At 36.6% G+C, this 11909-nt stretch overlaps 1 pseudogene; it reads right to left on the bottom strand.

Annotated features, from left to right (window-relative positions):
- Positions 1-1431: 1431 nt before the first annotated feature.
- Positions 1432-2061, bottom strand: LOC128099631 (Ig kappa chain V-IV region S107B-like; annotated as a pseudogene).
- Positions 2062-11909: the final 9848 nt, after the last annotated feature.

The following is an 11909-nucleotide window of genomic DNA, read 5'->3' as shown; positions in this document are numbered from 1 at the left end:
ACATACCTCCTCCAACAAAGCCACAGCTACCCCAACAAGGTCACCCCTCCTAATGTGACCCCGACTCATTAATTTAGGAGTGAGCAGTAAATCTATGAGCCCCATAGGGGCCAGTCTCATTCAAAGCACCTCAGTCCTAGTCTAGTGTAAAGAGTTCTTACCTCCTTCTACACGCATACTCCCTGACAGAAGATGTTCCAAAACTCTCAGTTTATTCAGTTTCAGGTTTTACATTGAGTTATTTGAACATTTAGGAATTTACTTTTTTTATTGGTGAGAGATGGGGTCTAGTTTCATAGTCTATATGTGTATATTCATTTTTTAACATCATTTGTTGATGATACTGTCTTTTCTTCTGTGCTCATTTGTTTGTGAGTTTGAGTTTTTCCCTATATGTCAAGCAGTTGGCTCTAGTAGCTTTGACATAATCTGGGCATTCAGATCTCTTTAAATATCTATGAGTTTTTCTCTGTTAATTTCAGACTGCTTATTACGCTTGCTCTGTTATATTACTGAAGATTAGTTTCCATATTAATATTGACTTTTCTCTATCTGTGAAGATGCTATCATGGTTTAATTGTATCTACAAGTTCTTTTTGGTAGAATGACCATTTTACACAATCAATTCTGTTAATCAATGTGCGTGTACAATTTTTCTGTACTTTAGTGTTGTCTTTGATCTATTTTTTCAGAATTTACAAGAAAAAATTTAAGGGTGATACAGATGACTCAGCAGGTAAAGACACTTGCAATGAAGCCAGGCAATCTGAGGTCAATGCCTGTAACCCACGTGGGGAAAGGGGAGAGCTGACTCCAGAATGTTGTTCTATACATATGCATGTGTGTGTGTATGTGTGTGCATGCACACACGCAATAATAATAATAATAAAATAAATAAATGGAAAAATTTATTGACCATTTATTAGTTCTTTCCTGCCGTTTTGGTTTCATTGTTAGTGGGTTTTTTCAGTGATTTGTCATGAGAATAGAAAGGTAATACAATATATGATTGTTATGAATTTTTTTGGAGAGAAAATCACTTCAAGCATAAACTGACAAGACACTTTTGGTGGGAAAGACTGGTAATGAAAATCAGAAGCTAGAGAAAGATGGATCCTACTTTTAAATAACATAACAGAGGCAGTTTACTTTTAGTAACTGATAGCCCTGAAGGATAAATCCCAGAGAAGATCCTGCAGTTGGTGTAGGTATAAGAAACAATGTATAAAAGCTCCTAGAGAACTCCAGTAAAATAGCTGAGGAGAGGTGCCTGCTACACTTTCCTTCAACAAACAGAACTAAGACAGAGAATAAACAAACACTGGCCAACTTGAGAACAGAACTGAAATACAGTGGGATATTATGGAGACACTAAGTTACCCAAAGATGCAAATGACCTTCTAAAGCAGGGCATAAAGCACTCTGTGTGGATTATTGCCATGAAACACTTGGCCACATTTCAACACTAGGAGGAAGCATCTGGGCCCTAGGGAGGTAAAGGGTTTTTGTTCCAGTCTGTATCACTGTGTGGGTGGGTTAGTACCCCACTGCTGACAGTAGTAAGTGGCAGCATCTTCAGCCTCCATGCTGCTGATTGTCAGAGAGTAAGAGGTCCCAGACCCACTGCCACTGAAGCGAGCTGGGACTCCAGAAGCCAGGTTGGATGTGCTATAAATCAGGAGCTTAGGGGAGGCTCCTGGCTTCTGCTGGTACCAGTGCAAATAACTGGTGCTTACACTTGAGCTGGCACTACAGGTCATGGTGACCCTGTCCCCTTGAGATGCAGCCATGGATGCTGGAGACTGGGTGAGAACAATCTCTCCATTGGACACTGAGCAGGGGAAGACAATGAAAAGAAAGAGATGTTAGTAGACATAGACATATAAAAATAACTTCATACCACTTGATATTCAGAAGAAAGAAAATGAAAAATGTTATCTTTGACTCAAGCTTCCCTAGGGAAAAGAATTGTGGATTCTGAGCTCAAATGTCCTTCCCTCTCTTACCTGTGACACTGATTAGTAGGAAGATGAAAATCTGCACCAGAAAATCCATTGTGCTTTCTAATTTCAATCTCAGGCTAATTAGTGCTCTTCTCATAAGTCCATCTCTTTAAAACAGCTGTGAGACATTTGTGGTTTCTGAGGATGAAGTATGCAAATTACATGATATAGTCTAGGCAGTAATTGGCTTATAAATTCCTGTGGTCCTTTAAGTATAGCAAACTTGGTGAATCCAGGAAAATACCTACTTATTTGAAGACATTACACTGATAAGGAAGGACATTTCTGATTTTCTTTTTCTCCTTCATGGTGCATACCTCTATCCTAGAGTTTTACCCATGTATCTCTGTGAAGTCTTGGCATAATTTGATCCACTCAGGCATGTTCTACTGAGTAGTTGGAGGCATATTTCTCCATTGATAAAGTTGTTTTGAGGATGCCTGTCTATAACGTTCACAGAGGACTTTTAGCAGCCTTATCTGATTCCTGTCTTCCTGGAAGTTGCTCAGCTGAGACCTCACTGACCCATTCCAGTCTAATCAGATGACCATGCTCACAAAGCACTTGGAAAACCAGCATCTAAGTGTGTGATCTGGAACTCCCATTTGCTTTGTGACATTTCTGCAATAGTCAAGCACCTAAGCCATCCTCTGGAGAATGCGGAAAAAATCTCCCATTGAAATGGATGGAAAGGCAGATACCAATTTTGTAGCAGCTATCATTTGTTCTGAATTTTAACTCCATCCTGGATTTAAGAGAAGCCTGGGGTTGGTGGTTAATGAAGATGCACTTATCTGAATAACCCACTATTTTAATATGCACCATGCTCTGTTACTATTTAGTACGTATCATATAGTCTAGGAATATCTGAGCACACTTTTCAAATAAACTACCTGGTACTTATTAAATAGTGACAGCTCCATATCTAAGTTTGATCAAAAGTTTTACATTATCTTGCAGAAAATTTCAACTATGTTCTTATAAACCTTGAAGTTAACTAGAGCCCATAAGTTATCCTGAGGATCTCTAGATCTTCCTTAAGAATGGCTCCCTTGTTCCTCCCTCCATAAAATACTTCTTCAATTCTGCATCAATGATTAGGAAACATAACCTAGATACTATATGAATAAAGCATTCTGAGAGATACTAACCTAAGAACTGTTGAATTCAAATGAATTTTAAAGCACTCAATTCTATGTAAATGGTTGTTTTTTCTTCAAGATAACCCATGGTCTTGTATTCCATATTTTATGTTTAGTAGTTAGTTGCTAGTCTTATTCTTACTCCTTCAGAATGAGAAATATTCCAATATTTTTGTGTAGATAGTTTTTATACTTCACATGTAAGGGCACTGAAGCATCTTTGGTTTTATACAAACAAACAAATCAGCACATTGGTCAATGGGACTCATTGTGGATAAAGAAAGGATATCTCTATCATGTATATTGTTAAATTAGTGTTGGATATTTAAGAAACCACAGAGAGAATAGTTATAATAGTAATAATAATAATAATAATAATAATAATAATAATAATAATAGTAATGTTTCATCTCTCCTGAGGGCAAAAGACATCCAATCTTTCAACCTTTTTAGATATATTTATTTTATTATGTGTGTTTTAACTACATGTATTTATGTGCATAACATGAATGTTTGGTATCCAAGGAAGTGAACAGAGGGCATCAAAACTCTACCCTGGAACAGAAGTTATGAATGATTATGGGCCACCATGTAAATATTGACAATTGAACTGATGTCTTCTGAAAGAGAAACAAACATGCTTAACTCCTGGGTCATCTCTTGATCCCCAGAGTCATCCATTCATACTTTCATAGCAATTCACTTACTAATATTCTTTGGTACTATGACTACAACAAACTTACAATAGAAATGAATCTTACTGATACAGGGAAGTCTATAGCTAGAGACAAAGTACTGGAAGAGACTTGGTTCCCTCTATGGAGACAGTGGACTTGTTATACCAGGTTCAGTGGGATGATGGTGAGTGTGGTCTGTACCATGAGGACTGTCAATGAACTAAGCAGAGACTTGGATATCTTTCAAAGTGGCATGTGGATCAGGAGCCTGGGGATTTCTTGTTTCCTAGTTTAATAGTGATTGCAGCTCTAAGGCTGGTGTTTTGACTGAGTAGATAGATATGCGTTAGTGCTGCTCTCTACTGTTAAGATGGCCAAAATGAAGATAGGGCTGAGTCATATTTGTTTTGGAGTCTAAAGTAAAAGTGATCAGTGATCAGTGCCAAATATTAGTGTGCTTAGAAAACAAAATGCTTTTGAAAATCAAAGATTCAGGCTGTTCTTTCCTTCTGATGATCAGAGACATAATGATAAATAATGTCCATACAATCAGACACATCTACACATATACTTTTATTCATGCCATCATGAAATAAAGAGGCATCAATGGGAAAGTGTTAAACACAGTGTTAAAAAAGTGTCTAAAGTATATGCAATTTTATGAGCACATTAAGTCCACATTCATAGATACTATATACTCTTTGTTTTGCAGTGAGGATACAAATAGCTAAAATAATGTAGAACTTACTTATGGTAACAATGGTTTCAAGTCACTTAATTAAAAAGTCATAATATATCCAATTGTAGAATAACCTATGTAGTTTTAGAAGCATGGCATAGTGTGATAACATTGTTTCCCGTTGTGATTGTGTAGATGTCTTTGTGTTGTAGATTGTTGCTGATGCTCATAATCAAGGGAGAGTTATGATAGCACACACCATGGTATGGAAAATGGTAAGTACTTGGAATTTGTATCAGGTTTCTATTGAAAATGCATTATTTGAGGGCCTTAGAAATGCCAAATATTATGCAGCTGAACAACAGAATGTAGCATCTGTAAGTTGAAGATTATGAAATCATAGATGACAGAAAGACATGGATTGTTGTGAGATAAATGTTGATGATTTTTGTTAAAAATTACATATAAGTAATTGTAGCTTACAAAGCATCTTTATTCTAAGATATGTTAGGATGGAGGAATGGATGAGTGAATAATTGCTCTGAAGATGTAAGTCCATGTGGATCATCTCTTTAAACCAGATGATATCCTAGATTTAATTGGCACTCAATTCTTAGTATCAAGGATAAGATAATCAAGAATAAAGTCATCCTTTAAGCTTTGCTGTTTCATTCCACAAACTTCTGGGCAATGAATTGTCACATAAAGAAGAATGAAAAGAGAAGGTCTCCACTGAATATTTCTATCATTTCAACTCCAAATGAACATGCTCTGTATAGCCTTCCCTGAGATATTCCAGGTAGTATAGCTGATATTTTTAGATTCCCAGAAAGGAGACAGATTGCCAAAGGGATGATGGCTCACAATCAATACAGTTTTTTTCATATTGAAATATGGATCTCTTTTATTATATTATTGGTAATTTTTGTCAACTCTTTGATTTTGAGTAAGGTGTAAGAATTAGTTTAGGTTTTTTAACAATAATTTTATATGTTGAAATTTTAATATAACCACATAATTTTACCACTTCCTTTTCCTCCCTTCAAACACCAACATTTTCCCTCCTTGCTCTTTCTCAGATTCATGGCCCATTTTTCCTTATATTTCTACATACACAAATACAACCTGCTCAAGCCATATAATATGTAACTTCTCTTTGAAACTGGTAGAGATCATTACAGAAAACCACCATTGATCAAAATGCAGAGATCAGGAGATCATGTGGTAACCAGTCCGAAATGATCCATCTACAACAAAATTTCTGATCCTGTAGCTCAGGATCATTGCAGAGTGGGTAGAAATATTGTAAGAGTGAGAGGAACTGGAAATTTTCTCTGAGATTGTGTCTTCTGGAAATGTCAGAGAGGCTATATCTATGAGGTCTAATGAAGTCTTGCCTAAACAAGACCTGAAGAAGGTGACTCCAACAGGCATGCAAATTATAGAACTGGGAAATCTTGAGGGAATTCCATCCTAGATAAAAAACTGTGAGTAACTGGGGGTAATTCTGAAAGTGGGAGAAGAGGTCTTACCTGGAGTAGACACCCATAAACACGCACACACACCAGTTTGTTATCCGATATAGAGTAGTCAACAATACATGATCTGATCTTAGTTTTCAATTTTATGCTTTCTGCTTCTCCTTACCTTAGAGGAAGCTAGGAATGAGTAAATGGTCTCCTGAGTTTTCTTTCATGGAAGGTGCCGAATGGGTCCCAAAGATTCCTACCCTGCAATATATGTTCCTTATAGAATCTATCTTAACTGTAAAATGATCTGAACATGGAGGCCTTCAAAACAATTAAAGCTATTATTATTGCTGTTGGACTGATAGTAAGACCATATTGATGAATGCAATACACACTTAGGACATAGGACACGAAGAAACCTAGTTGGCATGAACCAAGTAGCTTCTAGTGAAGGACTACAGCTGTATACAACACCCTTTCTATGGTGTGATAGCATTTTATACAACTGTTGTTTGTTTGTGTCTTGTCTACTTTGGTCAATGAAGCACCTTTTTGTTTTGGACACAAGTTGGTGGAGAAATATGTGACTAGTCAAAATGTTACAACAACAAGAAATGGAGGTCTAAGGTCAAATGGGCCATCTAAATTAAGCCCCGACCCCAAGGCTCAGACACTGTCATGGAGAAGGGGCAGAACAAATGTAAAAGCCAGAACATGGGAGCAGTGCTGTGAAGTGCTGTAGTCTAGACATGACATACTATCGCAATCATGAACTCATGGTAGACGTGGTTATCTGCACAATCCCTACAGAAGATCAAAGCAGTCAAAATCCTGGCCTAAGTGGGAGAAGATAATCTGTGGGTCTCACACTATACTGAGCAGGTACTGGTGTGGTAGTTGCTGGAAAGTCAGAACCATTTTTTTTTCATAGGATATGGTGAACAGGAGGATTCTCATGTTCCAGCAGATGGCCCCACCTCCATGCACATGTGGAACACACTAACTGGACTTAGTGAGTCATAAAGAGAAAGGGGAGAGGAAATTTTGGAGGGTGGTTGTATTGTAGGGATATGAAAAAAGGGAAGAAATGAGGTTAGGTATGATAAAATTTTGCTGTGCATATGTATGAAACTCAAAAATAAAGAAAAATATTAAAAATAAGCTTTCACTCTAGTGCCCAGGTTGACCCTGAGCAGTCTCCTTCACTCGGCCTCTTCGTTGCTGCTACTACATAAAGAACCGGCAACCAGCTTTTAACATTTCATAAATCCTCTCGGGTGTTCAATGTATTTCTTTATTTTTACTGTGTCTTTCCTAGTTTATTCTTATTTTGTCTGTAACAGAAAGCTTTGTTCCCTTTTTCTTTCTCATTTCCACTTTCACTATACTTTTCTCTCCTCTAAATCTGCTTTCTATCTCTTTTAATCTAAGCTTATCATTTTCCCATTTCTATCATCTTTGAATAAATAGTATTAATAGTTAATACATTATTATTTTGCATATTATTTTCTAATTTTTGCGTTGTGATTATAAATGATTATGCTTCCTCTGGTAGTTTGAAAGAAAATACCCCCCAAAGAGACTGATACTATTAGTTGTGACTTTGTTGGAATAGGTGTGGCCTTATCGGAGGAGGGCTGCCACTGTGGAGATGAGCATTGAGGTTTCATATATTCCCAAGCCATACCCTGTGGTTCAGACTTCCTTCTGTTCCCTGCATAATCAATATGTGAACTCTCAGCTCATTCTTCAGCATCATGTCTGTCCACATGTTGCCATGAAGATAATTGACTGAATCTCTGAACTGTAAGCCATCCCTGTTAGTTATTTAACGGTGCTCTTACCCTGTGAGGAAATGTCACGAAACATGACAGAATCCACTAACAAGAGTTTTATTAAGATGAGAGAGACAGACAAATGCTCGGGCCTGTGGAAGAGACACGTGTGTGGAGAAGAAGAAGAAGAAGAAGAAGAAGAAGAAGAAGAAGAAGAAGAAGAAGAAGAAGAAGAAGAAGAAGAAGAAGAAGAAGAAGAAGGAAGCCGGGAATATTTTCCTTTATAAGACTTACTGTGGTCATGGTGTCTCTTCATAGAAACGGAAACCCTAAGATTGAAGTTGGTATGAAGGGCTAGAGTACTGTGATAGGTGTGACCATGCTTTTCTTTGAAGGAATATGGATGTTGGGACTGTGGATTAGAAAAGAATTGAACACTTTATGTGCTGCTTAATGTGACATCCTAGTAGAACATGGAACATGGTGGTGTTGAGTATGATTTGAACTGGAGGTGCCTGGTTCAAGAGGTTTCAGAGGAGAAGCATAAAATATGTGGCCTAGAGATAAGTCTTATGATATTTTGGTGAAGAATGTGACTACCTTTGCTTGTGCTGGAAGAGTCTGTCTGAGGCTAAAATGAAGAGTTTTGGATTAATTCTACTGGTCCAGGAAATCTCAGAACAGCCTAATATAAAGAAAAGGAGTAAAGTGAACAGGGCAAATTACAAAATGAAAATTTGAGGAGAAAAAGGATCACCAGTAAATGGAGTGGAGTTAAGTCCTGTGCTCAAGGAGAAAAACAGATTAAGAAATGAAATAAAGGTTATGGTGACCTCAGGAAAAGATCCAAAAAAAAAACCCAAAAAACAAAAAACAAACAAACAAACAAATCAAAAAACAAAAACAAAACAAAACAAAACCAAGGCCTCTAAATCAACATTTACCACATACATATGTACTCACAGAGACTATGTCAGCATGCATCTGGCTTGCACAGAATTGTACCAGTTGGGATCTTAGTGCTGAAAGGAACAGTGGAAACATTCCTCATCCTTGACTCAAAAGCTATCTCCAATTGATAACCACTTCCAAATGAAAATTTACTTTTCTGAGGAAACAAATTGTGCTTATTTATAGGCTGCATAACTAACAATAGATGGCCAATAAGGAATGAAATCAATGGCATTTTTATAGATTCCTGTTCTTATAATGTCCCTTAAAATATTTTTTTATCATTTTGGTTTTTATTTTATATATATATATATATATATATATATATATATATATATGATAAAATAATACATATAATATATAATAAAATAATAATATATATTCTTCTTTATTTTTACTCTATATGTTCTCTGCTTATATATTATAGCTTCCAGTTTACTATTTCTATGGGATACCTGAGTGTGTGAACAGTGAGTCTGTTTCTTGTGTCTTCTCTTGGGCTGTTTTCCTTCTGTTTGTTTGTTTTGTCTAATTCTGATATGTTAGTCCTTTTTTATTATGTTACATCTTAACTATCCTATAGAAGCCAAATTTCTTTTCCAATAGGAGACAGAGTATAGGTCCAGATGGGTGGGGAAGTGGGAGAACCTGGGAGGAGTAGAGGAGGGGGAACCATAATCAAGATATATTATGTGAGGAAAAAAATCTATTTTCAAGAAAGGGAAAAAATGAAATGAGAAGATATTTTTCATGATAAATTAGATTATCCATGCTTTTTGGTGTCAGAATAAACCCTGACATTCTATTCAAGTCGTTTCACTTTACAATTTTGTACTGATAGCTAATGGAAAGTGTGGTAACTACAAACATCTGCTCCTTCTACTGAATGCCCATTACCAGATACTCTATTATTTCTGATGACTTATTGTCTTATATTTGCTCACCAAGTATGATTTACTAGTCTGATTTTCTTTCCATTGGGGGATAGTAAACTAATATTAATGCATTTAACTCTCTTCTTTCTTAACCTCTCACCCCAATTGTGAACAAACACTTCTTCCCAAAGTATCTCTGCACTTTAATTTCCTATCACATGTATTCTACTATCATCCCATATCATCTACTAAGACCTCCCTATCTAGGGGTCCCTTTTTAGCTCCTTACATATAGGGGTATTCCAAGTTAAATAGACAAATGGAAAAATTTTGAAGTTATGATTTGTATATGTAGAGAAGTGTTTCATTTGTCATTCTAGGTTCAGTCAAAATAATTTCTCCAGGTCCATCCATTTTCCCTAAAGTTTCATAATTTCATGTTCCATTATAGCTGAACAAAATTCCATTGTGAAAATGTACCACATTTTATTTATTCATTTATCTTGTAGTTGATTCCATTTCCTAGGTATTGAGAACAGAACAGCAAAGTGCATGAATATGCATTTATGTCTGCCATAGGACATAGAGTTCTGTAGGTATATCCACAGGAATGGCATAGATAGCTCATGTGATAGTCCTATTTGTAGCTGTCTGAGGAAATTAAACATCAATTGCCATAGTTATTGCACTCCCACCAACAGTGAATTGGGGCTCCCCTTTCCACCTATTTTCATTGCTCTAGATTCTTGATAGTCTGTGTTGTGAATATTGAGATTTTTCTAAGAGCTTAGACATTGTTTTTATATAAAAACTATGTTCTGGCTCACTTACATGGTCCAAGTAAAAGGAATAGTTCTTTCTTCAAATGGACATAATGAAATTTTCTACCCTAATTTAATTTATCTCCTGTCTCACAACTGTCCTTTACAAAGCATGAAAAATCATGTACTAGGTAAGAAATTTGTTTGAATACTCCAAAAACTTCTTCCCTGGTACTCTGCATCATTTTTGGTGCTAAGAGAGGCAAGACACAATATTTGGCTTAATTGTGAAAGTGTTAAATATTTTGGTATCCTGATTTCTGAAATTCTTCTCTACTCTGGCAGATTGCAAACTTTTATGAGACTTCCATTCTCCCCTCTAGAGAAATATGTCTTCCTACAACATCCAGAATTTTTAAATTCTAATTAAATATATCTAATTAATATGATAACACATCAGTATTATCTCGTGATGCTTTGTAGAATGTTTAGACAGTTACAAACTCTTCTTATTGTAAGAAAATCAAGGAAAACAATGTAAACCTAAATCATGACAATGAATTTGAGATGCTCTTCTGTTTAAACTACTGAGTCTATTCCTGAGACTTCCTTAGATTGTGTTAACTTTGCACCCATATACATGAGATACATACACAAGTCTCTTTCAAATCTCAGCATCTCATCAGGTAACCAGAAGGGGGAGATGTACTCCAAGAAGACATAAGAGCCTGCTCTCCTGAGCAGTTCTTTATTGGAACATATATAAAGTCAGTATCATTTGCATAAGTACTTCTTCCTTCTAGTGTTTCTGCTTCTTAGAGTATTATAAAAAGATCTTTCTCTGGGCTGTGGCATTAGACACATAAACTTAGGGAGCAAGAAGATGGTGTCCACATCTCAGTTCCTTGGGCTTCTGCTCTTCTGGGTTTCAGGTAAAACTGTTTGGAAATGTCGAAAAGTGGAGATATTATTTAAAAGCAGAGTTTTCTTGATTCATTTGAAAGCCCAGCATCACATTGGATTGTACTTCCTGTTTAGAGAAACTGATGTAATGAAATAATATTTTCTTTTCTTAAGTAGTTCAGAAGTGACTTTCATATGCAATATCATGTTCTAACTAATATTCTTGTACGTTTTCAGCTTCCAGAAGTGACATTGTCATGACCCAGTCTCCAGCCACCCTGTCTGTGACTCAAGGAGATAGAGTCACCGTGACTTGCAAGGCTAGTCAGGGTATTAGTGATTACTTACACTGATATCAGCAAAAAACAAATGAGGCTTCAAGACTTCTCATCAAGTTTGCTTCCCAGTCCATCTCTGGAATTCCCTCCAGGTTCAGTGGCAGTGGGTCAGGGACCGATTTCACCCTCAGCATTAGCAATGTGGAGCCCGGAGATGCTGCAAGTTATTATTGTCAGCAGGGTCACAGCTCTCCTCCACAGTGAATGAGATCATAGCAAAAACCACCAGGAAAGCAGAAGTGTGAGGCTGGGTTGATTCATCTGCTTCTGGTGGTACCTCCACCTTCTTCAAAGTGTTTCACAGATGCAGCCAGGCATGAAGTAGAAAACTGGAGT

The sequence above is a fragment of the Peromyscus californicus genome, unplaced genomic scaffold, assembly GCF_007827085.1.
Source record: "Peromyscus californicus insignis strain IS unplaced genomic scaffold, ASM782708v3 Scaffold_6__1_contigs__length_162567912, whole genome shotgun sequence".
Classification (NCBI taxonomy): Eukaryota; Metazoa; Chordata; class Mammalia; order Rodentia; family Cricetidae; genus Peromyscus; species Peromyscus californicus.
Note: the sequence above shows the minus strand (reverse complement) of the source record. Positions and strands in the feature narration are given on the sequence as shown.